General features: G+C 40.8%; 1 protein-coding gene and 1 pseudogene across 3 annotated transcripts in view; both read right to left on the minus strand.

Moving 5' to 3' along the window:
• The window catches only part of DTD1 (D-aminoacyl-tRNA deacylase 1), a 172,377-nt gene that overhangs the window by 102,365 nt on the left and 44,305 nt on the right, over positions 1-25,707 (minus strand). The gene's annotated exons all lie outside the window — the stretch shown is intronic.
• Positions 7,295-13,445, minus strand: LOC309871952 (large ribosomal subunit protein uL11 pseudogene; annotated as a pseudogene). Its single transcript has 3 exons — positions 13,338-13,445; positions 7,672-8,088; positions 7,295-7,542 (listed from the first exon to the last, which is right to left on the minus strand). The product of its transcript is annotated as a large ribosomal subunit protein uL11 pseudogene (transcript).

Below are 25,707 nucleotides of genomic sequence, written 5' to 3' on the forward strand. Positions count from 1 at the left end.
TATAACAGTTGTAAGTACTTGTGCACCCAACATGGGAATACCCAAACAAATAAAAGTTAATAATAAACATAAAGGAACTGATTAATAGTAATGCAACAATAATAGGGGACTTTAACACTCCCTTACATCAGTAGATATATCACCTAAACAGAACATCAACAAGGAAACATGGCTTTGAATGACACATTGGACTAGGTGGATCTAACAGATATATTCAGAGCATTCCATCCTAAAACAGGAGAATACACATTCTTTTCAAGTGCACATAAAACATTCTCCAGAAGAGATCACTCATTAAGCCACAAATCAAATCTCAACAAAATAAAAAACACTGAAGTCATACCATGCATCTCTTCTGACCACAACATTATGAAAATGGAAATCAACCACAAGAAAGAAATCTGGAAAGACCATGAATATGTGGTTAAATAACATGTTAGTAAACAATGAATGGGTCAACCAATAAATCAAAGAGGAAATCGAGAAATTCATGGGGACAAATGAAAATGGAAACACAATGTTCCAAAATCCATGGGATGCAGCAAAAGCTGTTCTAAGAGGAACGTTTATAGCAAAAAAAGGCCTACTTCAAGAAGCAAGACAAACCTCAAACAACCTAACCTTACACCTAAAGAAAAACATGAACAAACACAAAACCACTAGAAGGAAGGAAATAATAAAGAACAGAGCAGAAATAAATAAAATAGAAAATTTAAAAAAAAATAGATCAATGAAATCAGGAGCTGTTTCTTTGCAAAGATCAACAAAATTGATAAACCTTCAGCCAGACTCATTAAAAAGAGAAAAAAAAGAGAAAGAACTCAAATAAACAATATCAGAAATGAAAGAGGAGAAATAGCCACCAATTTCACAAAAATACAAAGGGTTATGAGAACAATTGAAATATTTTGAACTATAACTGAAATTGTGAAAAATTACATCCCAACAAATTGGACAAACTAGAAGAAATGGATAAAATCCTAGAAACATATTACATCCCAAAACTGAACCAAGAAGAAATAAAAAATTTGAACAGACCAATTACCAGCAATGAAATTGAATCAGTAATCAAAATATACCAACCAGCTTTGCGCGGTGGCAGTATCGTAGCCAATGAGGTTTATCCGAGGCACGATTATTGCTAATTGAAAACATACCAACCAGACAGCATCACAGGGGAATTCTACTGAACATTTTTTTTTAAGATTTTTTATTTTATTTATTTGGCAGAGAGAGAAATCACAAGTAGACAGACAGGCAGGCAAAGAGAGAGGGAGAAGCAGGCTCCCCACTGAGCAGAGAGCCCGATGCGGGGCTCAATCCCAGGACCCTGAGATCATGACCCCAGCCGAAGGCAGAGGCTTAACCCACTGAGTCACCCAGGCGCCCCCTGAAATTTTTTTTTTAAGATTTTATTTGTTTATTTGACAGACAGAGATCACAAGTAGGTAGAGAGGCAGGCAGAGAGACAGGAAGGGAAGCAGGCTCCCTGCTGAGCAGAGAGCCCGACCCAGGGCTCAATCCCAGGACCCTGGGATCATGACCTGAGCCAAAGACAGAGGCTTTAACCCTCTGAACCACCTAGGCGCCCCTCTACTGAACATTTAAAGAAGAGTTAATATCTATCCTTCTCAAACTATTCAAAAAAAAAAAATCAAAAAGGAAGGAAAACTTCCAAATTCATTCTATGAAGCCAGCATTACCCTGATACCAGAACCAGATACAGACATCATAAAAAAAAAGAGAGTCACAGGCCAACATCAGTGATGAACATAGATGCAAAAATCCTCAACAAAATGCTAACAAACCAAATCCAACAATATATTTTTAAAAGTCAGGGGTGCCTGGCTAACGTCAACAGAGCATACAACTCTTGATCCTGAGTTTAAGTCCCACGATGGGGGTAGAGTTTACTAAAAGAAAATGCATATATATAAATTCAAAATGATCAAGTGGGATTTATTCCTGGGATATAAAGGTGATTCAATATTCACAAATCAATCAACATGACATATCACATAAATGAAAGGATAAAAACCGTATGATCACTTCAACAGATGTAGAAAAAGCACCTGACAAATATAACATCTATTCATGATTTAAACCTTCAACAAAGTAGATTTTAGAGAGAACATACCTCAACATAATAAAAGGCATATATTTTTTAAAAAGGGGGGGGCGCCTGGGTGGCTCAGTGGGTTGAGGCCTCTGCCTTCAGCTCAGGTCGTGATCCCAGGATCCTGGGATTGAGCCCCGCATCGGGCTCTCTACTCTGCAGGGAGCCTGCTTCCTCCTCTCTTTCTACCTGCTTCTCTGCCTACTTGTGATCTCTGTCTGTCAAATAAATTTTAAAAATCTTAAAAAACAAAACAAAACAAAAACCCCACAGCTAACACCATACTCGGTGGTAAAATACTAAAAGCTTTTCCCCTAAGATCAGAAATAGGACAACAGTAGCCATTCTCACCACTTCTATTCAACACAGTACTGGAAATTCTAGCCTCAGCAATCAGACAGCAAAAAGAAACAAAAGGCATCCAAACTGGTAAGTAAAACTTTCAATTATTTGCAGATGACATGATACCATATAGAGAAAACCCTAAGGACTCCATCAATAAACTACTAGACATGATAAATGAATTCATTAAAGTCACAGGACACAAAATCAATGTACAGAAGTCTGTTGCATTTCTATACACTAACAATGAAACAACAGAAAAAGAAATTAAGAAAAAATCCCATTTACAACTGCACCCTAAACAGGGCTGCCTAGGTAGCACAGTCAGTTGGGCAATTGACTTTTGGTTTCAGCTCAGGTTGTGGTTTCAAGGTTGTGTGATTGCACCCTGCATCAGGCTCCACACTCAGCACAGAGTTTACACTTTCCCTCTCCCTCTGCCCCTCCCACCTGTGCACATGCACATACGTTCTCTCTCTCTAAAATAAATTAATAAATCTTTAAAAAAATCTCACCCAAAATAAAAAGATACCTAGGAATAAACTTAACCAAAAAGATGAAAGACCTATACTGTGAAAAGTATAAAACACTGATGAAAGAAACTGAAGACAAAAAGAAACAGAAAACATTCCATGAACATGGACTGAAAGAACAAATAGTGTTAAAATGTCCATACTATCCAAAGCAATTTACACATTTAAGGCAATCCCTATCAAAATATCAACAGCATTTTTCCCAGAACAAGAACAAATAATCCTAAAATTTGTATGCAACCACAAAAGACCCAAAATAGCCAAAGCAATCATGAAAAAGAAGAACGAAACTGGAATTACCACAGTTCCAGATTTCAAGATATAATACAAAGCTGCAGTAATAAAAACAGTATGGTACTGGCACAGAAACAGACACACAGATCAATAGGACAAAAGTCCAGAAATAAACCCACATTTATATGGTCAATTAATCTTCAACAAAGGAGGCAGTAATATGCAATATTGAAGAGACTATCTCTCTTCAATAAACAATGTTGGGAAAACTGCACAATTATATGCAAAGGAATGAAACTGGACCACTTTCTTACATCATACACAAAAACAAGCTCAAAATGGATTACAGACTTAAATATGAGACCTGAAACCATAAAAATCTTAGAAGAGAGCACAGGCAGTAATTTCTCTCATATCACCTGTTTTTCATTGAAATATCAGCATTTTTCTAGGTACGTCTAAGGCAAGGGAAACAAAAGCAAAAATCAACTATTGGGACTACATCAAAATATGCCCATTTTCTTATACTTATCAATTGATACTATTACCCCATTTTATTTTTACCTTTCTAATTATACACAACAATGGAATCTTGTAATTCGCATTTCCTGGAACACCAGTAAGATTGAGCATCTTTTCAAATCTTAGAAGCTATTTGTATTTCATGTGAGAACTGACTGAAAATAGCCTTCTCCTAGTTTCCTATAGAATTTTGGTTTTTATTTTTTATTATTGATTTGTAGAAGTGCACTATGGATTCCAAGAACTAGATATTTGTTTGTAAAAAAGAAAATATTTCATAAATGGAGAGAGAAACCATGTGTCTGCATCAGAAGACTCAACACAGTAAAAAAGTTAATTCACTGCAAATTGATGTACAGGTTTAATGCAATTCCTATCAAGATCCCAGCTTAGTTTTTTATAGACAAGCTTATTCTAAAATTTATTTGAGAAAGCACAGGCCACAGAATAACTAAAACAAGGCTGGAAAGAAGAATAAAATGGAAGGAATCACTATGCCCAATACTAAAGCTTACTATATAGCTATAGTAATTAAGACAGTGTGGTAGTGGTGGACGGACAGGCACATAGGTCAGTGGAACAAAATAACAGAACCCAACAATGGATCTATACAAGCAAGTCCAATGGTTTTTGATAAAAATGGAGAAAAAGACAGCCTTTTCAACAAATGGTGCTGGATCAATTGGACATCCATAGGCAAAAAAAAAAAAAAAAAAAACCACTCACCCTAAAGATGTGTGTGGACTCAATCAATGCACTGGTTGTGATATTATACCATACTTTTACAAGATACTGCCATAAAGGAAACTGGGTGGAAGGTACACAATATCTTGCTGCATTATTTCTTCCAGTTGCATGCAAATCTGTAATTACCTCAATTAAAAATAAAAAATGTTGGAAACATGGGGCACCTGGGTGGCTCAGTGGGTTAAGCCGCTGCCTGCGGCTCAGGTCATGATCTCAGGGTCCTGGAATCCAGTCCCGCATCGGACTCTCTGCTCAGCAGGGAGCCTGCTTCCCTCTCTCGCTCTGCCTGCCTCTCTGCCTACTTGTGATCTGTCTCTGTCAAATAAATAAATAAAATCTTAAAAAAAAAAACGTTGGAAATAGGGGCGCCTGATTCTTGATTTCAACTCAGGTCATAATCTTGGGGTTGTGGGATCAAAAGCCGCATTGGGCTCTACGCTCAGCAGGGACTGTGTTTCTCTCCCTCTCCTTATGAGCCCCCTGCTCATGCGTGCTCTCATTCTCTAAGATAAATAAATCTTTTTTAAAAAAATGTTGAGGGGCGCCTAGTTGGCTCAGTCAGTTAAGCAGCTTCAGTTCAAATCAAGATCCCAGAGGCCTGGGATTGAGCTCCGCATCAGGCTCACTGCTCAGTGGGGAGACTGCTTCTCCCTATCCCTCTGCCTGCTGCTCCCCCTACTTGTGCACTCCCTCTCTCTCTGTCAAAGAAATAAATAAAATCTTTTTTTAAACAATGTTGAAAACAGGAGATGCCGCTTTGGAAATTACTCCCATGATATCTTTGTTTATACAAATAAAGTTGATGTTGTGAGACAAAAAAAAAAGTTGAAAATATATTCTCCTAGTCGAACATTTTTTTGGGGGGTTGTCAAATGATCCTTTATTGAAATATTTTCTTTTGTATTTCTTTTTTTTTTTTTTTTTTTTTTCTTTTTTTTTAAATTTATTTTTTATTTTCAGCATAACAGTATTCATTATTTTTCACCACACCCAGTGCTCCATGCAATTCGTGCCCTTTATAATACCCACCACCTAGTACCCCAACCTCCCACCCCCCACCCCTTCAAAACCCTCAGATTGTTTTTCAGAGTCCATAGTCTCTCATGGTTCACCTCCCCTTCCAATTTCCCCCAACTCCCTTCTCCTCTCTAACTCCCCATGTCCTCCATGCTATTTGTTATGCTCCACAAATAAGTGAAACCATATGATAATTGACTCTCTCTGCTTGACTTATTTCACTCAGCATAATAATCTCTTCCAGTCCTGTCCATGTTGCTACAAAAGTTGGGTATTGGTCCTTTCTTTTTTTTTTTTTTTTTTTTTATAAACATATATTTTTATCCCCAGGGGTACAGGTCTGTGAATCACCAGGTTTACACACTTCACAGCACTCACCAAAGCACATACCCTCCCCAATGTCCATAATCCCAAACCCCCTCCCCCCAGCAACCCTCAGTTTGTTTTGTGAGATTAAGAGTCACTTATGGTTTGTCTCCCTCCCAATCCCATCTTGTTTCATTGATTCTTCTCCTACCCACTTAAGCCTCCATGTTGCATCACCACTTCCTCATATCAGGGAGATCATATGATAGTTGTCTTTCTCTGCTTGACTTATTTCGCTAAGCATGATACGCTCTAGTTCCATCCATGTTGTCGCAAATGGCAAGATTTCATTTCTTTTGATGGCTGCATAGTATTCCATTGTGTATATATACCACATCTTCTTGATCCATTCATCTGTGGATGGACATCTAGGTTCTTTCCATAGTTTGGCTATTGTGGACATCGCTGCTATAAACATTCGGGTGCATGTGCCCCTTTGGATCACTACATTTGTATCTTTAGGGTAAATACCCAATAGTGCAATTGCTGGGTCATAGGGCAGTTCTATTTTCAACATTCTGAGGAACCTCCATGCTGTTTTCCAGAGTGGCTGCACCAGCTTGCATTCCCACCAACAGTGTAGGAGGGTTCCCCTTTCTCCACATCCTCGCCAGCATCTGTCATTTCCTGACTTGTTGATTTTAGCCATTCTGACTGGTGTGAGGTGATATCTCATTGTGGTTTTGATTTGTATTTCCCTGATGCCGAGTGATATGGAGCACTTTTTCATGTGTCTGTTGGCCATCTGGATGTCTTCTTTGCAGAAATGTCTGTTCATGTCCTCTGCCCATTTCTTGATTGGATTATTTGTTCTTTGGGTGTTGAGTTTGCTAAGTTCTTTATAGATTCTGGACACTAGTCCTTTATCTGATATGTCGTTTGCAAATATCTTCTCCCATTCTGTCAGTTGTCTTTTGATTTTGTTAACTGTTTCCTTTGCTGTGCAAAAGCTTTTGATCTTGATGAAATCCCAATAGTTCATTTTTTCCCTTGCTTCCCTTGCCTTTTGCGTTGTTCCTAGGAAGATGTTGCTGCGGCAGAGGTCGAAGAGGTTGCTGCCTGTGTTCTCCTCAAGGATTTTGATGGATTCCTTTTGCACATTGAGGTCCTTCATCCATTTTGAGTCTATTTTTGTGTGTGGTGTAAGGAAATGGTCCAATTTCATTTTTCTGCATGTGGCTGTCCAATTTTCCCAGCACCATTTATTGAAGAGGCTGTCTTTTTTCCATTGGACATTCTTTCCTGCTTTGTCGAAGATGAGTTGACCATAGATTTGAGGGTCTATTTCTGGGCTCTCTATTCTGTTCCATTGATCTATGTGTCTGTTTTTGTGCCAGTACCATGCTGTCTTGATGATGACAGCTTTGTAATAGAGCTTGAAGTCCGGAATTGTGATGCCACCAACGTTGGCTTTCTTTTGTATTTCTTAACTAGCCAGGCACTCCACTGTACCAATGCTAATGTCACCTACGATGTCATGAGGGTAGCGGCCATCAACATTGCAGCCCACAGACTGGGCAGTCTCCCAAGATCTCTTTCATGTTCCAGAGAACTCTCTAGCTACAGATTAGTGCCACATCTGTCCAGCAATGTTGACAGTCCTCCAAAGGTGGTATTTCCACTGTGTTTCATGTTTTTCTGCTACTTTCGGTCTCTTGGCAGGGTCTTTTTTTTTTTTTTTTTTTTTAATTTCACAGAGAGAGACAAAAAGAGAGGGAACACCAGCAGGCAGAGTGGGAGAGGGAGAAGCAAGCCCTCCACCGAACAGGAAGCCCAATGCGGAGCTCAGTCCCATGACTCTGAGATTGTGACCTGAGCCAAAGGCAGACACTTAACGACTGAGCCACCCAGGTACCCTCCTGGCAGTTTCTTGAGGGCTTTGATAATTAGGGCAGAGGCAGAAGGTACCACTTCAACTTGGGCCTGCCGGTTCTGAATGGTCCATCTCACTATAATCCTCAGACCCTTCCAATCACTGGCTACCTTTGTGATGTCATCACCAGCCATTTGGGGAAACAAATCCAGGGAACAGATCTTGGGGGCCAGGGCAGATGTGGCATTAACTCCCCAACCAGTGCACCTCAGGTACATGACTTTGATCTCACTGGGGCTGAACTTGGACAGTTGGTGTCGGATGAACCAGGATTTGGGACAACAAAAGAAAGGTGCACCTTGGCTTCCTCCAAGTTGAAAGCCAAAGGTTCTCCTTTTCTAATTTTTACCTTCTAAATTTCCTTACGGTATAAGAAGGGTTAATTTTTATCTAATCAAATTCACTTCTCTAAGTCTCCTGAATTTATCTAATTTTTTAACACTTTGCAGTTTTCTTTAAGTTGTTAAAAGAGCATTGATTTTGGGGAGCTTGGGTGGCTCAGTGGGTTAAAGCCTCTGCCTTCAGCTCAGGTCACGATCCCAGAGTCCTGGGATTGAGCCCCGCACTGGGCTCTCTGCTCCAAAGGGAGACTGCATCCCTCTCTCTCTTTTCCTGCCCCTCTGCCTACTTGTGATCTCTGTCCAATAAATAAATAAAACCTTTAAAAAAAAAAAAAGAGCATTGATTTTAAGAAGTCTTTTATGCTAGGGTCATCTGGGTGGTTCAGTCAGCTGAGCATCCAACTCTTGGTTTCAGCTCAGGTCATGATCTCAAGTCATGAGATCAAGCCCTGAACTGGGCTCTGTGATCAGTGGGATGTCTGCTTGAGATTCTCCCTCTCCCTCTTTCTCTGCACCCCCACACACTCACATACACTCATCCTCTCTTTCTGTCTCTTTCAAATAAATAAATCCTTAAAAATAAAAAAACAAAGGAAAAGTATTTTATGCTAAGTAAAGAAGTCTTTAAAAGTACTGCTTTAATTAGTCATAAGAAACTCTATGAAACTTAAAAAAACTAAAGAAACCTGGGCATGAAGTTAAAAGAATGATGTTTAAATGATCTCATTTTCAGGCTTAGTTGATATGACAAGAACAGAGAAATTAAACATCATAAATAGAAACATCATAAATAGATACATATCCATCACAGGGATATGTAGTTGCTCCTGAAGCAGGAAAGAAAGATTCCATAAAGCTAATTAATTAATTAATTACATATGATATAATATATAACATATATTATAGAAATCTATAGTACATTATATGTAAGTATATAATATATAAATGTAATATATATTATGATAAATAAAGTAAATCTTCCAGTGCCCCCTACCATTCCCCCCAACCCATGTCAGCCCACGCAGTCACAGTGATGCCAACAGGGCCAAAAGTACAAGCCAACACCAGGTGCTGCTTTTGGTCAAGCTATTCAGCACCTAACTCAGGATCTGACAAATCAGACAATATCGCAGAAAGATGTCTGTTTCACTTTTCTTGTGGGTACACAAAAAGACCTTATTTTGACATTTTAAATTCTTCTGAAGAAAGCAACCATGCACATTTGAGTTACCTGTACTTACAGATTTTTTTTTTTTTTTGAAAGAGAGAGAGAGCCAGGGAGGGGAGGAACAGAGAAAGAAGGGGAGAGAATTTTAAGCAGCTCCACATGCACTGTGGAGCCCAATGTGGGGTTCAATCTCATGACACAGAGATCATGACCTGAGCCAAAATCAAGAGTCAGAGGCTTAACCAAAGGAGCCATCCAGGTACCCCAATTTTCTTTTTTTTTTTTTTTAAGATTTTATTTATTTACTTGAGAGAGAGAGAGCATGTGCATGCACAAGAGAGGCAGGGCGGGTGCCAAAGAGGGAGAGGAAGAAGCTGACTCCCCACCAAGCAGGAAGCCTGATGCAGGGCTCCATACCAGGACCCCACGAGCATGACCTGAGCTGGTCATGGTCAAGTGTCAAGGCAGACATTTAACCAACTGAGCAACCCAGGCACCCCATCAATTTTTTTTAAGATTTTACTTATTTGTCAGAGAGAGAGAGCACGAGTGCATGAGCAGGGGGAGTGCAGGCAAAGGGAGAAGCAGGCTCCTCACTTAGCAAGGAGCCCAATGTGGGACTTGATCCCAGGACCCTAAGATCATGACCTGAGCCAAAGGGACTCTAACCACTAAGCCACCCAGGCAACTCACCGATTTTCTTCTTTTAAAGAAAGTATTCATCCAGACTTCCCAGACATTGTAAACAGAGTTATAAAGTTCTGTGTTCGGCGTCTAAAATGTGCCAGAGATACCAGTCCAGGCACTTTACCTACTTTCTATACAGAAAGGTGAGTAACACAGCAAGCCAGTGTTGAACCAGATCCCACGCCTCAGAGTGCTACTTCTCAAAGCTCAGGCTCATGTTGTACACATCTTCAACTGCTAACCAGTGTCCCAGCCTTGAATAAGTGGGTCAGCTGGTTCTACCAAAAATTCTTCTTTGTTGCTAACATGGGCTGTGTTCATAATAAATACCTCAGAGAAACAGAAGCGTAAGTATCTTAACTCCATCATGTTTAACTAGTGGGATAAGAAAAACAAACGTATCAACAAAATGAAAAGACAACCAAAGGAATGGGAAACAATATTTGCAAATCATATATAAGATAAGGGGTTAATATCCAAAATACATAAGAAATTCATACAACTCAGCAGCAAAAAAAAAAAAAAAAAACCAATAATCCCATTTTTGAATTGCACAGAAGACCTTGAACAGATATTTTTCCAAAGAAGATATACAAGTGGCCAAAAGGTATATGAAAAGATGTCCAACATTACTAATCATCAGGAAAATGCAAATGAAAACTACAGTAAGATATCACCTCACACCTGCTAGAATGGTTATTATCAAAAAGACGAGATAACAAATGCTGGTGAGGGTGTGGAGAAAAGGGAACCCTTGGTGGTGGCAATGGAAATTGGTGCAGTCATGACAAAAAACAGTATGGAGGTTTTTCAAAAAGTTAAAAATAGAACTACCACATGATCCCATAATTCTACTCCTGGTTATATACCCAAAAGAAATGAAATCACTATCTCAAAGAAATATCTGCACCTCTATGTTCATTACAGCATATTTATAGTAACCAAAACACAGAAATAACCTAAGTGTCCACTGGCAGATAAATAAATAAAGAAAGTCTGATATATCTATCGTGTCCACTGGCAGATAAATAAATAAAGAAAGTCTGATATATCTATCTCTGTCTACCTACCTATCTATATAATGGAGTATTATTCAGTCATAAGACATCCTGCCATTTTGTAACAACATGGATGTTGTTGAGGACATTATGCTAAGTGAAAGAAGTTAGAGAACGATAAATACTATATGATCTTACTTATATGTAGAAACCAAAATAAATCCAACTCCTATAAAGAAGGTAGAATGGTGGTTGCCAGGGGCTGGGGAGTGGGAGAAGTGGGGAAATATTGGTCAAAGAGTATAAAATTTCCATTATAAGATAAGTAAGTTCTGAGGATGTGACATTCAGCACATTGCCTACATTAACAATACTGTTTTATACACTTGAAAATTGCTAAGAGAATAATGTTAAATGTTCCTGCCAGAAAAAGAAACTTGTAATTCTCTGAGGTGACAGAGGTGTTAACCTCAATGTAGTAATCATTTCACCATATATATATATATATAAAATCTCATTGTGCACCTTAAAGTTATACAATGTTATATGCCAATTACATCTCAATAAAGTTGGAAGAAAAAAAGAAAAAAGTCATGATCCTCCTCCTCTAACACTCCCACTAACCAAGTTATCTCTGTGTTTATCTGGGGTTCAGCCCAAACTACGTATCATTAGTGGCCATTGAGAAATGAAACTAGATGGGGGCGCCTGGGTGGCTCAGTGGGTTAAAGCCTCTGCCTTCGGCTCAGGTCATGATCCCAGGGTCCTGGGATCGAGCCCCGCATCAGACTCTGCTCGGCGGAGAGCCTGCTTCCTCCTCTCTCTCTGCCTGCCTCTCTGCCTGCTTGTGATCTCTGTCTGTCAAATAAAATAGAATCTTTAAAAAAAAAAAAAAAAAAGAAATGAAACTAGATGGCACGATTCCTTCATTTCAGAAAGAAAGTTAAAGTTCATCAACATTTGCATGTATTAATATCTACTGCAAAGACATAAAGCATTACAAGCATTTAATTATTAGAAATTAAGTAAAAATAGAAGAGTCTGGTGACAGTTTGATATTTAGACCTACTGTTAAATCTTTAATACACACACATCCCAGGCCTTTAAGCTCTCACCCTGAAATGCTCTTCCCCCAGATATCCATGGAAAGGGGCTGAACAAATAACTTTGTGTGGATAGGCTAACACTAATGAGGCAAAGCTTATAGCAAAACACTGGGCACCAAATATTTATGATAATTCAAGCTTTTCCTACCTATAACATGGATTTTTCAGAAGCCTTTGCCTGGCCTTAAATTCACTTTCTAACCATTTCTCCCAAGATCTGTCCCTCAAATCTCAGAGATTACAGCCCACACATTCAGCCACAGACCTCATAAACCACAAGTAGGCTGATGATCCTGTGAATTCTTGCCTCCCCAAGATGAAAGAGCCAGGAGAAAATCCTTGGATTTGAAACACTGATGTATGAAAAGAAGTCAGAGGCAAACATTCAGGACAGGCCAATGGCAATGGCAAACAGGGAAAATGCCCAATCCTAGATGGAAAGGCTCTGAAGAATACTCCAAATGGATCTGGCTCCTGGATTTAAACTTCCTTACAAAACTATGAAGGTTCCCCCACCAGCAACCTCATGTCTTTGATCCTACAGCTCCTTGTAATAAAGGTACTCGTAGTCACTGGAATTTTTATCCAGCACAATAAATAAATAAATAAATAAATAAATAAATAAATAAAATAAGCTCAATCCTAAAACATTTGGTCTGAAAAATATACTCAGTTGCTTCCAGGTTTAAGTACTAAACAAAGCTAACAGGATTTTTTAAAATCTCCCTCATTATCATAATTAATATTCCTATAACACCCTGCATAATTCATGTCCCCTCATACTCCAGTTCGTTCTTCAAAATAGCCCATGAAGTCCACAGGGCAGGGATCATCATCCTCTTTGTTCCCCCATGACAACCCTGTAGGCAGCAGAGATCAGTACTGGAATTCAAACCTTCTGATTCAAAATCTTTACTTCTGCCCACCAAACTTTGATGTTGATGAGCGCCACTTTCTTTTGATGGTTCTTGGTTTTGATTTGTTTTTCATAAAAATCCAAAACAACACAGTGGCCATGAGACCCAAATCTCCAGTATTATATAATTGTAATTAATACTATTTTTTCAATAAATGAAAAATTCAGTGTCACCGAGCCTTGTCGCTTCTCTGTCTCCCACTGTGGTAGCCAGTCTCCAAGATGGCCCCCAAGGATCCTCACTTCCTGGTTTTCAGGCTTTATGTACTCCCTCCCACAGTGAATAGGGCTGACTTATGTAACCAACAGGATATTGTGGAAATGATGATATGTCACTGATGACCCTCCTTGTTCCCTCTTGAACTGCTCACCCTAGAGAAAGCCAGTTGCCATGTTATAGCCATATCCCACAGGCCTAGAAGGAGGTCCATGTGGACAGGAACCCACGCCTCCTGCCAGTAGCCAATCCTATGGACCATCCTGAAAGCCCCAGACCATCCTCCAGCCTTAGCCTATACTTCAGATGACTGCAAGGCCAGCTGATAACTACAACCCCACAAGAGACCCTGAGCCAGAACCACCCAGCTAAACTATTCCTGAATTCCTGACTCACAGAAAGTATACAAGATAATATATACGTATTGATATTTTAAGCCACTACATTCTGGTTAATTTGTTCCACAAGAAGAGAGGACTAATATACCCATATTTCTTTACAAGATTCCAGGCACTCGGTAGACTTGAATTAAGGTAGCAATGAGAGTAATTTTCTGCTGATTGATCCAGACCCCTCAGTTTGACCCTTCTGTATCTAAGCCCATATTAGGATAATCCTATCCTATGGCCACAGGAGGTTATGGAAAAGTGAGAATTAAAGCAGTTTTAGGTCTTATTTATCTTAAAAGTCCCCAAGACTATTGGAGGTTCTTTGCCTACTATTTAATAAGTAAGAAAGACTTTCTTTCCCCTGGCTTGTTCTAGAATACTGTCAACAGAGTAGTAATACATGAACTACAAAATGCCTAGTGCTGCGTTACATTCAGCAGTGTGGGGCCTAGCCTGGGGTTCTTGGTGGATTCTCAGTTCATCGGGCTAATCTGTAAAGTAAGAGAAACCTGTGAGCCAGGACAGCCCACCTATGGGCAATAGGGATATGCAAACAGGAACCTGAGAACAACTCTGGCTTTAGTTATAACACCACTCCCTTTGAAAAAATTCAAGTAAGATCTGTAAATTAATAACATCCATGCTAATTTTCTGGTCTCAACCATTACACTATGGTTATGAAAGATGTTAATATCAGGGGAAGCTGGGTAAAGGCACACAAGTACCCTGTGCGCTATTTTCGTCCCCCCTCATCTGAGGTTTCGTTTTCTATGGTTTCAGTTACCCATGGTCAAATGTGGTCAGGAAGCAGATGCTTCTCCTTCTGACCTATCATCAGAAAGTCAACAGTAGCCTAATGCTGCGTCACAGTGCCTACTGTCATTCACCTCGCTTCATCTATTCACACAAGCATTTTATCATCTCACATCATCACGAGTTGGGTGAGTATAGTACGATAAGGTATTTTGAGAGAGAAGACATTCACATAACTTGTATAATTGTTCTATTCTATCACTAGTTATGGCTATTAATCTCTGACTGTGCCTAACTTATAAATTAAACTTTCACAGATATATAGGTATAGGGCAAAACATAGTGTATATATAGGGTTCAATACTATAAAACACAGTTGGGGCGCCTGGGTAGCTCAGTGGGTTGGGCCGCTGCCTTCGGCTCAGGTCATGATCTCGGGATCCTGGGATCGAGTCCCATATCGGGCTCTCTGCTCAGCACGGAGCCTGCTTCCTCCTCTCTCTCTCTGCCTGCCTCTCTGCCTACTTGTGATCTCTCTCTCTGTCAAATAAATAAATAAAATCTTTAAAAAAAAAATACTATAAAACACAGTATAGATAGGTTTCAGAGTATATATGGGGTTTTTGGAATGCATCACCCATGGATGTCACAAACTATTTCAAAATAAAAAAGTTTAAAAAATAAAATACATTTAAAGCAACAACAAAAAAAAGAATATTGCCATTAAAATACAAATGACACTAAATCCATTCCTTGAAGGACTCCTTGAAAGGTGTAGTTTTCCAGAATGTACTTGGAAAGGCTGTTCTGACAAGGTCCTGAAAGGAGTCTAGCTTGATTTCAAACCTCCTATTCCCTGGTAGGCAGACATCAAGTGTTTGGGAATACACTATGCCTAATGTTCTCAGCCCCTCATGAAGTGAGTGATTTAGATGAGAATATGAGCAAAGGTGATACATAAGAGTTGATGAGGTGACACTATCCCCTTCTTCCCCTGCCTGGGAGGCCAGTGTTATAAGCTCAAGGGAGTCAGGACCCCCAAGTCAGCAAATGGAGTAGATCCCCTCCAACCCACATCGTACTTTGGTGAGATTAACTTCGTGGTAAGCCACAGAGGTTCTGAGTTTGTGTGCTGCAGCAGCTAGTATTTAAGATAATCCCAATAAAGATTTCCATTCAGAAAATAACCCAGGACTTCTAAGAAAAAAAGCAAAATTGTTAAAATTGATCAGGTCACAATATCATCAGAAGGAAAAATGAAAATATCTAAACCTCCTCCATATCTAGATGTTCCTTCCATTATCCAATAGAAATACACCAGCAGGTAAAGATGTGTTTACAAGCTTGTTTCTGCCATACTACCTGTGTTAGAAAAAAAATGAAAACTAAATCAAATAGGGAAGAATACAGCAAACAGGGAAAGACGACAGCCATTCAGTGGAAGATTCTCTATGGTCCCCACAACAATCCCCCTGATGTGTGTGCTCTGCCCACACTTCCCTCCAGATGAACTCAACCCGCAGGGCCCACAGCCATGCCGTACACACGGGAAGACCCAATCAATGAGAACTTCCTGTGACGGATGACAGTCCGTCCTGACACAGGATAATGCAGATATGGCAATTTGTTATACTATCCTCTGTGAGTTTGAAGTTTGCTATAATACAAAGTTGTAAAAATGATATTTCAGAAAAACTGCCATAATTAAAACTGACTAACCCTTGTAATAAACAGAAATTATCATGCTCACTAAAAGGGGCAGAAAAAACTAACCCAGGCACATAAAGCAATTGATCTAGTACATCCGTGGTTAGAATGGGCTGTTAGCTGATTAACTCATTAGTCTACTATAATCACTCACATAAACTCAGTGGTAATCGAAGCTATTTGTATCTAGATTAACTTAAGAGAGTTCCTGAGCTTGTCTGGAAAACAAAGATACTGAATAGGAAATATTCCCTCATTTCCTACACTGCCTTATAAACCCTAAAATTCAGGGTTCTTGTCTTGGTATAACAAATTAAATTTAAATGTGATTATCATAACATAGCTAAATATCCTAAAAACCAAAAACCCTCTCTGAAATAACTTTATAATTTAAATTACAGATTAAAATAAAATAGATGGGGGCACCTGGGTGACTCAGTCATTAAGTGTCTGCCTCAGGCTTAGGTCATGATCCCAGGGTTCTGGGATCAAGCTCTGAATTGGGCTCCCTGCTCGGTGGAAAGCCTGTCTCTCCCTCTCCCATTCCCCCTGCCTCTGTTCCTTCTCTCACTGTGTCTCTCTCTGTCAAATAAATAAATAAAATCTTAAATTAAAAATAAATAACATTGGGCGCCTGGGTGGCTCAGTGGGTTAAGCCGCTGCCTTCGGCTCAGGTCATGATCTCAGGGTCCTGGGATCGAGTCCCGCATCGGGCTCTCTGCTCAGCAGGGAGCCTGCTTCCTCCTCTCTCTCTCTCTCTGCCTGCCTCTCTGCCGACTTGTGATCTCTTTCTGTCAAATAAATAAATAAAAATCTTTTTAAAATAAATAAGTAAATAAATAACATAGATCAATGGAACAGAATAGAGAGCCCAGAAATAGACCCTCAACTCTATGGTCAACTAATCTTTGACAAAGCAGGAAAGAATGTCCAATGGAAAAAAGACAGTCTCTTCAACAAATAGTATTGGGAAAATTGGACAGCCACATGCAGAAAAATGAAATTGGACCATTTCCTTAAATATACACAAAAATAGACTCAAAATGGATGAAAGACCTCAATGTGAAAAAGGAATCCATCAAAATCCTTGAGAACACAGGCAGCAACCTCTCCAACCTCAGCCACAGCAACTTCTTCCTAGAAATATCGCCAAAGGCAAGGGAAGCAAGGGCAAAAATGAACTACTGGGACTTCATCAAGATCAAAAGCTTTTGCACAGCAAAGGAAATAGTCAACAAAACTAAAAGACAACTGACAGAATGGGAGAAAATATTTGCAAACAACATATCAGATACAGGGCTAATATCCAAAATCTATAAGGAACTTATCAAACTCAACACCCAAAGAACAAATAATCCAATCAAGAAATGAGCAGAGGACATGAACAGACATTTCTGCAAAGAAGACATCCAGATGGCCAACAGACACATAAAAAAGTGCTCTGCATCACTCGGCATCAGGGAAATACAAATCAAAATCACAATGAGATACCACCCCACACCAGTCAGAATGGCTAAAATTAACAAGTCAGGAAATGACAGATGCTGGTGAGGATGCGGAGAAAGGGGAACCCTCCTACACTGTTGGTGGGAATGCAAGCTGGTGCAACCACTCTGGAAAACAGCATGAAGGTTCCTCAAAAAGTTGAAAATAGAGCTACCCTACAACCCAGCATTCACACTACTGGGTATTTACCCTAAAGACACAAATGTAGTGATCCAAAGGGGCACATACACCTGAATGTTTATACCAGCAATGTCCACCATAGCCAAACTATGGAAAGAATCTAGATGTCCATCAACAGATGAATGGATAAAGAAGATGTGATACACATACACACACACACACATGCGTGCACACACACAATGGAATACTATGCAGCCATCAAAGAAATGAAATCTTGCCATTTGCAACGACATGGATGGAACTAGAGGGTATTATGCTGAGTGAAATAAATCATTCAGAAAGACAACTATCATATGATCTCCCAGATATGAAGAATTTGAGAGGCAACGTGGGGGGTTTGGGGGACAGGGAAGGAAAAAATGAAACAAGATGGAACCGGAAGGGAGACAAACCCTAAGAGACTCTTAATCTCACAAAACAAACTGAGAGTTGCTGTGCAAGGGGGCTAGGGGGAGGGTCATTGGATTATGGACATTGGGGAGGGTATGTGCTATGGTGAGTGCTGTGAAATGCGTAAACGATTCACAGACCTGTACTCCTGGGGCTAATAATACATTATATGTTAAAAAAAAAAAAAAATGTTTAAAAAAAGAAAAAATAATTAATTAATTAAAATAAATAAATTTATGATCCATACACATGTATTCATTTTCCCAGCTGTGACTATTTTTTAAAATAAAAATGATAATAATAATAAAATCTTAACCAAAAAACTGTTAATACTGAGTAATGTTCAAGAAAGGAGGTTCTTTTAATACTGTAAGATACTTTGATTTCCATATGTATAAAACTAAAGATTCCCTTATTAAGCTAACCTTTTACTCAACAAAATTTTTTTTCCAGCCTGTCAAACTCAGACAATGCCTCAGACTCTGAGATACACAGGTTCAGGAAACAAGCCAGGGATTCCCAGAGCTTTGGCCTGGAGAAATACCACAGAATGAGGAAGCTCCAAAGAATAGCTTTGCAAGCAGGTACTGAGGGACTCTGGTCAATACCATCCAACCTTTGGGAAGAAAAGGAACACACAGACTTGTAAACCTCGAGGCAACTATAGAGTGAACCGAAGGTGCACTTCCAAGGTCAAACAGCAAGGACATGGACACCTTCTAAAAAAGCTAACTCCCAGAGTCACCTACTGGTCTGAAAAATCCTGAGGCTTTGTTTGTTTAAATAGACCACAAAATAAATCAGAAAGACGGTAGTTAAGGAAATTCAGTCAGAAATCAGAGGCAGGGGACGCCTGCCTGGGTGGCTCAGCTGGTTAAGCGGCTGCCTTTGGCTCAGGTCATGATCCCAGCGTCCTGGGATAGAGTCCCACATCGGACTCCTTGCTCAGCGGGGAGCCTGCTTCCCTGTCTGTCTCTGCCTGCCACTCAGTCTGTGTGTGCTCGCTCTCACGCTCTCTCTCTCTCTGACAAATAAATAAATTAAAAAAATATATTTAAAAAAAAAAAGAAATCAGAGGCAGTGCAGTCTGAAAAACGGTCTTCTGTTGGAATGCAGCTCTCCCACCTAATGGCCATGTCTCATGACCTTGAACCAGTCATTTAAGGTGAGGACTGAGCTGCTCCTCTCCCTCAGTCCTTGTGAGGGTCACATGTATAGATGTGGAACTTAAAAACTGTCAGTTCTCAAATCCATTTTTATTAATAATGATAGTCTGCTATTTATTACAATCCTCCTTCATGTATAACAATTTTATTTTTGAAAAACAAGGTTTACTTTTAGAGTTATAGACTTCAAAAAAGAAACCGTTTCATAATATTCATTTGAAAAAGAAAAGAAACTTTTGGAAAGAACACCAGACCTATTGGGGGGTGCCTAACTGGCTCAGTCAATAGAGGATGTGAGTGACTCTTGGTCTCAGGGTTTCAAGTTCAAGCCCTACGTTGGGTGTAGAGATTACTTAAAAAATTTTTTAATAAAATAAAATAGGAGTGTTTGGGTGGTAAGTTGGTTAAGTGCTCAACTCCTGGTTTTATGATCATAGGGTCATGAGATGGAGGACACGGACCCACATCAGGCTCCATGCTCAGCGTAGAGTCTGTTTAAGATTTTCTCTTCCTCTCCCTCTGCCCCTCCACCCCATGCTCATATGCTCTCTCCCTTGCTCTTGCTCTCTCTCTCTAAAATAAATAAATCTTTCTAAAAAATGAAATGAAATAAAATAAAGACAGAATACCAGAGCTACTACCCAAAGTTAGATGGCAGATCAGAAGTTTATGAACTAGCATGAACTTTCAAACAAGCAGGCTTTCTGTCTGATTTGCCTCTCACATTAATTAGAAGCCACTGAGAAGTAAAATGATACAGTTTTATAAACTTCCTTAATTTCTAGAGTATTTTTATTTCATACTCAAAAGTGAAACTGAGCTACTACTTCATTTATCTGTACACTTTAGATCAATATTAAAATTCAAACAAAGATAACTTATGGAATCTGGCCCTTGTTCTTAATAGCCGGTAACAGAGTATTGAGCCATGACATACTCATCACATCCACAGCTGAATAAGCCCTTTTTGCTCCAGGAGGTTTCAGCCACCCTGGCAAAAATTTGATTTCTGGGGCACCTGGCTGGCTCAGTCAGAAGAGCCTGGGACTCTCGATCTCGCAGTCACAAGTTCAAGCCCCAAGTTGGGTGTAGAGAATACCTAAATAAAACTTTTTTTAAAAAATTAGATTTCTACAGCAAATCAGCCAGCCTGTTCCCAAGCATCTCCCCCACCACACCCGAATCCCCAGCACGACCTCGTCCCTCACATCTGAGGTATGCCACACTGAAGAAGTGAGACCCAAGGGCCCAAGGGAGGCTGGAAATACTGAACCTGGCAAGGCCCTTGTCGTAGTCTTCCCCGACACCCTATCCAGCGACAGACTTCATAAACAATTGGAACAAGAAGGGTCACTTCATTAAGTCCCTGCAAGAGTGTTTTCCCTTGCCCCTTACCCCTCACTACCTTCTGAGGCCCTCAGGCTATATCTTACTTGGTCCAAAATCTGGATGGGCCCATGCAGGCTCACCTGCCAATTCCCAAAAATAAGCCAAGCAGGAATCAGAAAGGAAAAGTGTTGCCAAGGACCCCACTTGACTTCTAACCTTCCCAGGAGCTACTCTACCAGACTTAACACATAAAACAGATATGGGACTTTTCCCTCACTGCTTTACAGAATACTTTACTCTTAACAACTACTATGTTCCTGGTAGTATTTATTGACAATCCCACAAAGTGCCTAGAAGTACACTTAATTTTAAGGATCGGGTACATGAGAATATACAAAAACCTAAATGCAGACCCTTTTGAACGCTTTCCCCTTGACCCATCTCTGACATCAGCCCTGGCTGCTGCAGACAGTTGCATGCAAGCTCCAGCTCGGTTGACAGCCAGACTCCTCAAGCACTGAGGGTCTTTGCGCCTCAGACTTTCTAGGAAGCCATGCAATTCTGCTCACCTGTTTGGATAGCCAATGGGGACAGGACCCAGTAGCTAAAGGCCCCACCTCCCATCCTCTGGATTGACAACCCCGGAATACATTCTGTACTCTTTAATAAGTGGGCTGGTTAAAAATATAGCAGTTACACCCCCATCTCTATATAACTATAAGAATCTGGTGAGCCCTATGCCCTAATCCTTTGGAGCTACATTCCTGGCTACATCTTGTGTTATACCCCAAAAAAAGGAATTCTTACCAGATCCAATTAGAACAGTGGTTTTTAGCATTAGCTGCATGCTGGAACCCCTGGGGGACCTTTGTAAAGTCTTGGTATTCAGACTCCTTTCCAGAAAAATAACACTGAACTATCTCAGGGTAGGGCAGGCTGCCCAGGCCTCACCCTTATACCAGGACCCATGAGTTCCAACACTGGCCAGGAGGGTAGTCAGCCCAGCCCTGCAGAGAGGGCCAAAAGAAGCACTGAGGCCACTCTTTAGGGGCTCAGTCTTGAGAGTTTAAGACAGATCCTCTCTTTATCAGAACGTACTGGAGACAAAGGATCCATGAAAGTGGGGAGGCAGATAAATGGATTATGTACCAACAGTCTTTGCTTTTCTGTAACTGGAATCACACTACAAGTATTCTTTAGAGAAATGCTCATTTCATACAATAATATAGCCACTATGTTTTCTCATAGAAGTCCATATACTTCTATTGCATTCGATTTTTTAAAACTAACTGGCCAGCTGTAACACCTTTGTTGAAAACCCACCTCTTGCCCAATGATCTGAAACGCTGCCTTTATTACATACCAAACTTCTCCTAAATAATTCTTTCAGGTCTCTCATCTAGTTTGCTAATAGTTTCTCTCTTGCTCTGCACCATTTGTTTTCATTACTAGAGTGTTGTAATACATTCTGATATCTAGGAAGGTCAGGATGTTCTGTGAGATTTTTTTTTAATTACATTTATCTAATTCCATCAGAATTTATTTTAAGGTATAGTATAAGGTAAAGATCCAAAATGATTAATTTTCCATTACTGTTAACTAGTTGCCCAATTACTGCTTACTGAGACATCCTTCCATCTATTAATCTGTAATGCCTACTTGGTAAAATAACATATTCTTACACAGTAAATAGCACATATTCGATTCTCAACTGCCTATTGCCTTCCTTTAACTGGTCTAAGATTGCTGTCCCTGGGGAACTTACATGCTAGCATGGAAATAAAGAGTAAGCTTTCCAAAATAAATAACCAACAGACACTGTTATAACATTTTAGAAGGTGATAAGCCTTGCAAAGAAGAGGTGGAGAGGGTAAGAGACACAGGGAATACAGTGCAAGAATGGAGGTAGAACAGGCTGCAGTCTGAAGTAAGGTGCTGAGGGTAGAGGGAGCAGAGGTACAGGCTTTGTTATGAAGAAGGACGGCAAGGATAGGAGGCCACAGTAATTTAAGGAATAGAGGAGACCTTTTAAAAACACTGCTCCTGGGGCGCCTGGGTGGCTCAGTGGTTAAGCCGCTGCCTTCGGCTCAGGTCATGATCTCAGGGTCCTGGGATCGAGTCCCGCATCGGGCTCTCTGCTCGGCGGGGAGCCTGCTTCCTCCTCTCTCTCTCTCTCTGCCTGCCTCTCTGCCTACTTATGATTTCTCTCTGTCAAATAAATAAATAAAAATCTTTAAAAAAAAAAAAAAAAAAAAAAAAAAAAAAAAACACTGCTCCTGATGTGGGCCCCTCTAAGTTGATGACACCACCATCCCCTCGTCACTTCCACCAGAAACCAAACCACCCATCTGCCATGATCAAGCAGTCCCCTCCTCCTCCTTTCTGGCTCGTTGTCCCCGCTGCCCATCTGAATGACACTCGGATCCCGTCTATACTGGTCAAAGGCCATGCTCACCTCTCAGGTCCCCGCCTCTCCTGTCTTGCCCAGTCCAATCTAAGAGGGTCAAAGCTAAGGAGCAAACATGACCTTCCCATCCTGCTGAACTATCCACAGTGGCTGCACCCTGCCAAATGACCAAGCCCCAAGCGCCTTACCGGGACCCTGAATACCACTGTCATTCTTCCATCCCATCTGCCTGCCTCTCCCCACGTGCAGCCTTCTCGCCACGAGACAGAAACTGCTTGTTATCCCATTGGACAGGTTCAAGCCTCCCTCCCCTTGTTCATGCTCTTCCAGGAACATGCCAGCTCCTGCCCAAGCTTTTAGACCCAGCCACCTCTTCTTCACTCTTCAAGACTCAACTCAGATATTTGATATCTACTCATGGATATCTGTTTGGATGACCAATTCCCCACCCAAAGCTCTGTGTATTCCACTCCCTCCCTCAGCACCAGGAAAATGTTGCCTCTCAGAACTGTCCCAGTGTGATTTCCACCTCCCTAAAGAAAGGAACCTTGCCTGATTTCTCTTTCTTGTTTCCATGACTAAACCAGAAATCAGGCACATGAAGAGTACAGTCAACAATACTTACTTGTGAGAAGGGGGAAAAAAACGTAACTGGCCCAATTTCTACATATACAGGTATGGATCAAGAACAGAAATGAGCCTCCTGGGCGCCTGGGTGGCTCAGTGGGTTAAGCCGCTGCCTTCGGCTCAGGTCATGATCTCAGGGACCTGGGATCGAGTCCCGCATTGGGCTCTCTGCTCAGCAGGGAGCCTGCTTCCCTCTCTCTCTCCGCCTGCCTCTCTGTCTACTTGTGATCTCTCTCTGTCAAGTAAATAAATAAAATCTCTATAAAAAAAAAAAGAAATACCAGTACATTCTGGAAGATATATATTCATAATGCGAATATTATTTGCATTTGTTATTTCTGCAATACTTGGCCTTTGAGACTTTCAGGTTGGCTGATAAGAGGAGCAGAGAAAGCCCGCAATCCTTTCCCCCACTGTCAGGGCTTTACTTTGTTCTGCTGACCTGAAGTTAAATCTGAATGTAAGCGGTTCTCTCAGGCCAGAGCTGAGGAACCTGAAATGCAATCGGTTCATAAGGCTTATTAACATGTGTGCCCTCCTCAGCCAGCATCTGATCTCCATCAAGGTGCACAGAGACCAATGATTGCACAGTGCCTAACAGTCTCCAGTGGGGACTGCAAAACCATTTGGGGGTGTGGGGTTCCTGCAGAGAATAAAGGCCTAAGGGAAAACATTTCAATAGAGAGAGCCAATGAGGGCAGATGAAGGAGGTTGTATAAATAGCCAACTATCGGGATGCCTGGGTGGCTCAATCGGTTAAGCCGCTGCCTTCGGCTTGGATCATGATCCTGGGATTCTGGGATCAAGTCCTGCATCGGGCTCCTTGCTTGGCGGGGAGCCTGCTTCTCTCTCCGCCTCTGGCTGCCACTCTGCGTGCTTGTGCGCTCGCTCGCGCTCTCTCTTTCTCTCTCTCTCTCTCTGACAAATAAATAAATAAATAAAATCTTAAAAAAAAAAATAGCCAACTGTCAACATTACCAAATCTAAGATTCTAGAGCTAAAAAGGTCCCCAAGGATCCACTTTGCCAAACCCTCTAACCTGAAACACAAAGACACCAAACCTGAGCTCCATGATGTAGCCAAGGTCACCCAGTAGCCATTAAGCCAGAATTCCCAACTACCCAACTCCCAGGCTGCTTTAGGCTACTCCTCTCTTCTTTCCTTCAAGCTCCTCAAGAGACTTCAGGAGGAAAAATAAAGAAAGGAGGGAAAAGCTATATACTCTGTATTGTGTGTATTCCCCCAGCATTTAATTGAGACAGATGGGGTGAAGAGTAGACAGTGTGCCTGGGAACAGACCCACCCTCCATGCCAAGATGCTAACTGATCCACCAGTGTTTACCTGCAGCCCAAACACAGTGTTCAAGCCCATAATGACATTTTTCTTCTACAGCAGCCACTTTCCTCTTACAGGAAAAAATGCCAGGCCATGCCAGCAGCCAGTTCATCCCAAGCCCTGTAACCACAAAGACACGGCTCACAGTGAAGGTTGGACATAGTTTGCCGGCTCTTGCCTTTGCCTCTCTCAGAGCCTTGGGGACAAATGTGAGTTGGTACTCATAAGACCAACATCTCTAAGACCGGCAGAGGCAATCTGAAGCCCCAGACAGCATCACTTCAAATGCCAAATACTGTGTATCCCTAGAAAAGATGCAGGGAAAAAACCTCAGAATTACTATCTACGCCGCAATCCTAAATCAAGGGCTGAAACAAGTTAACGTGTGCTCTGCTGAATGCTGAAATACCAGCATTTCATTTTCAGAGCCTTAACATATATAGTACTTCAACTACTAAGAACAAAAATCCACGAAAGCCCCAAACCAGCTCCTGGTTGTGGTTACCGCTGTTACTGCTGTCTTTCAGGCTGGAGGCCACAGGCATTTTCTCTAGGAATCACAATTTATGAAAGTCCCATTCCCACCAAACACTGTTTCAGCCAGGAATGAGATCCCCAACACATTCTAAATGTTAAGATATATCTCTGTGGTTCCTCTGTAGTCCACTGTTAATCAACAAGCCAGGAGGAATTTTCACAAGGTTGTTACTTAGCATTAGAAACAAAACGCTTGA

The sequence above is a fragment of the Mustela nivalis genome (genome assembly GCF_964662115.1).
Source record: "Mustela nivalis genome assembly, chromosome: 8".
Taxonomy (NCBI): Eukaryota; Metazoa; Chordata; class Mammalia; order Carnivora; family Mustelidae; genus Mustela; species Mustela nivalis.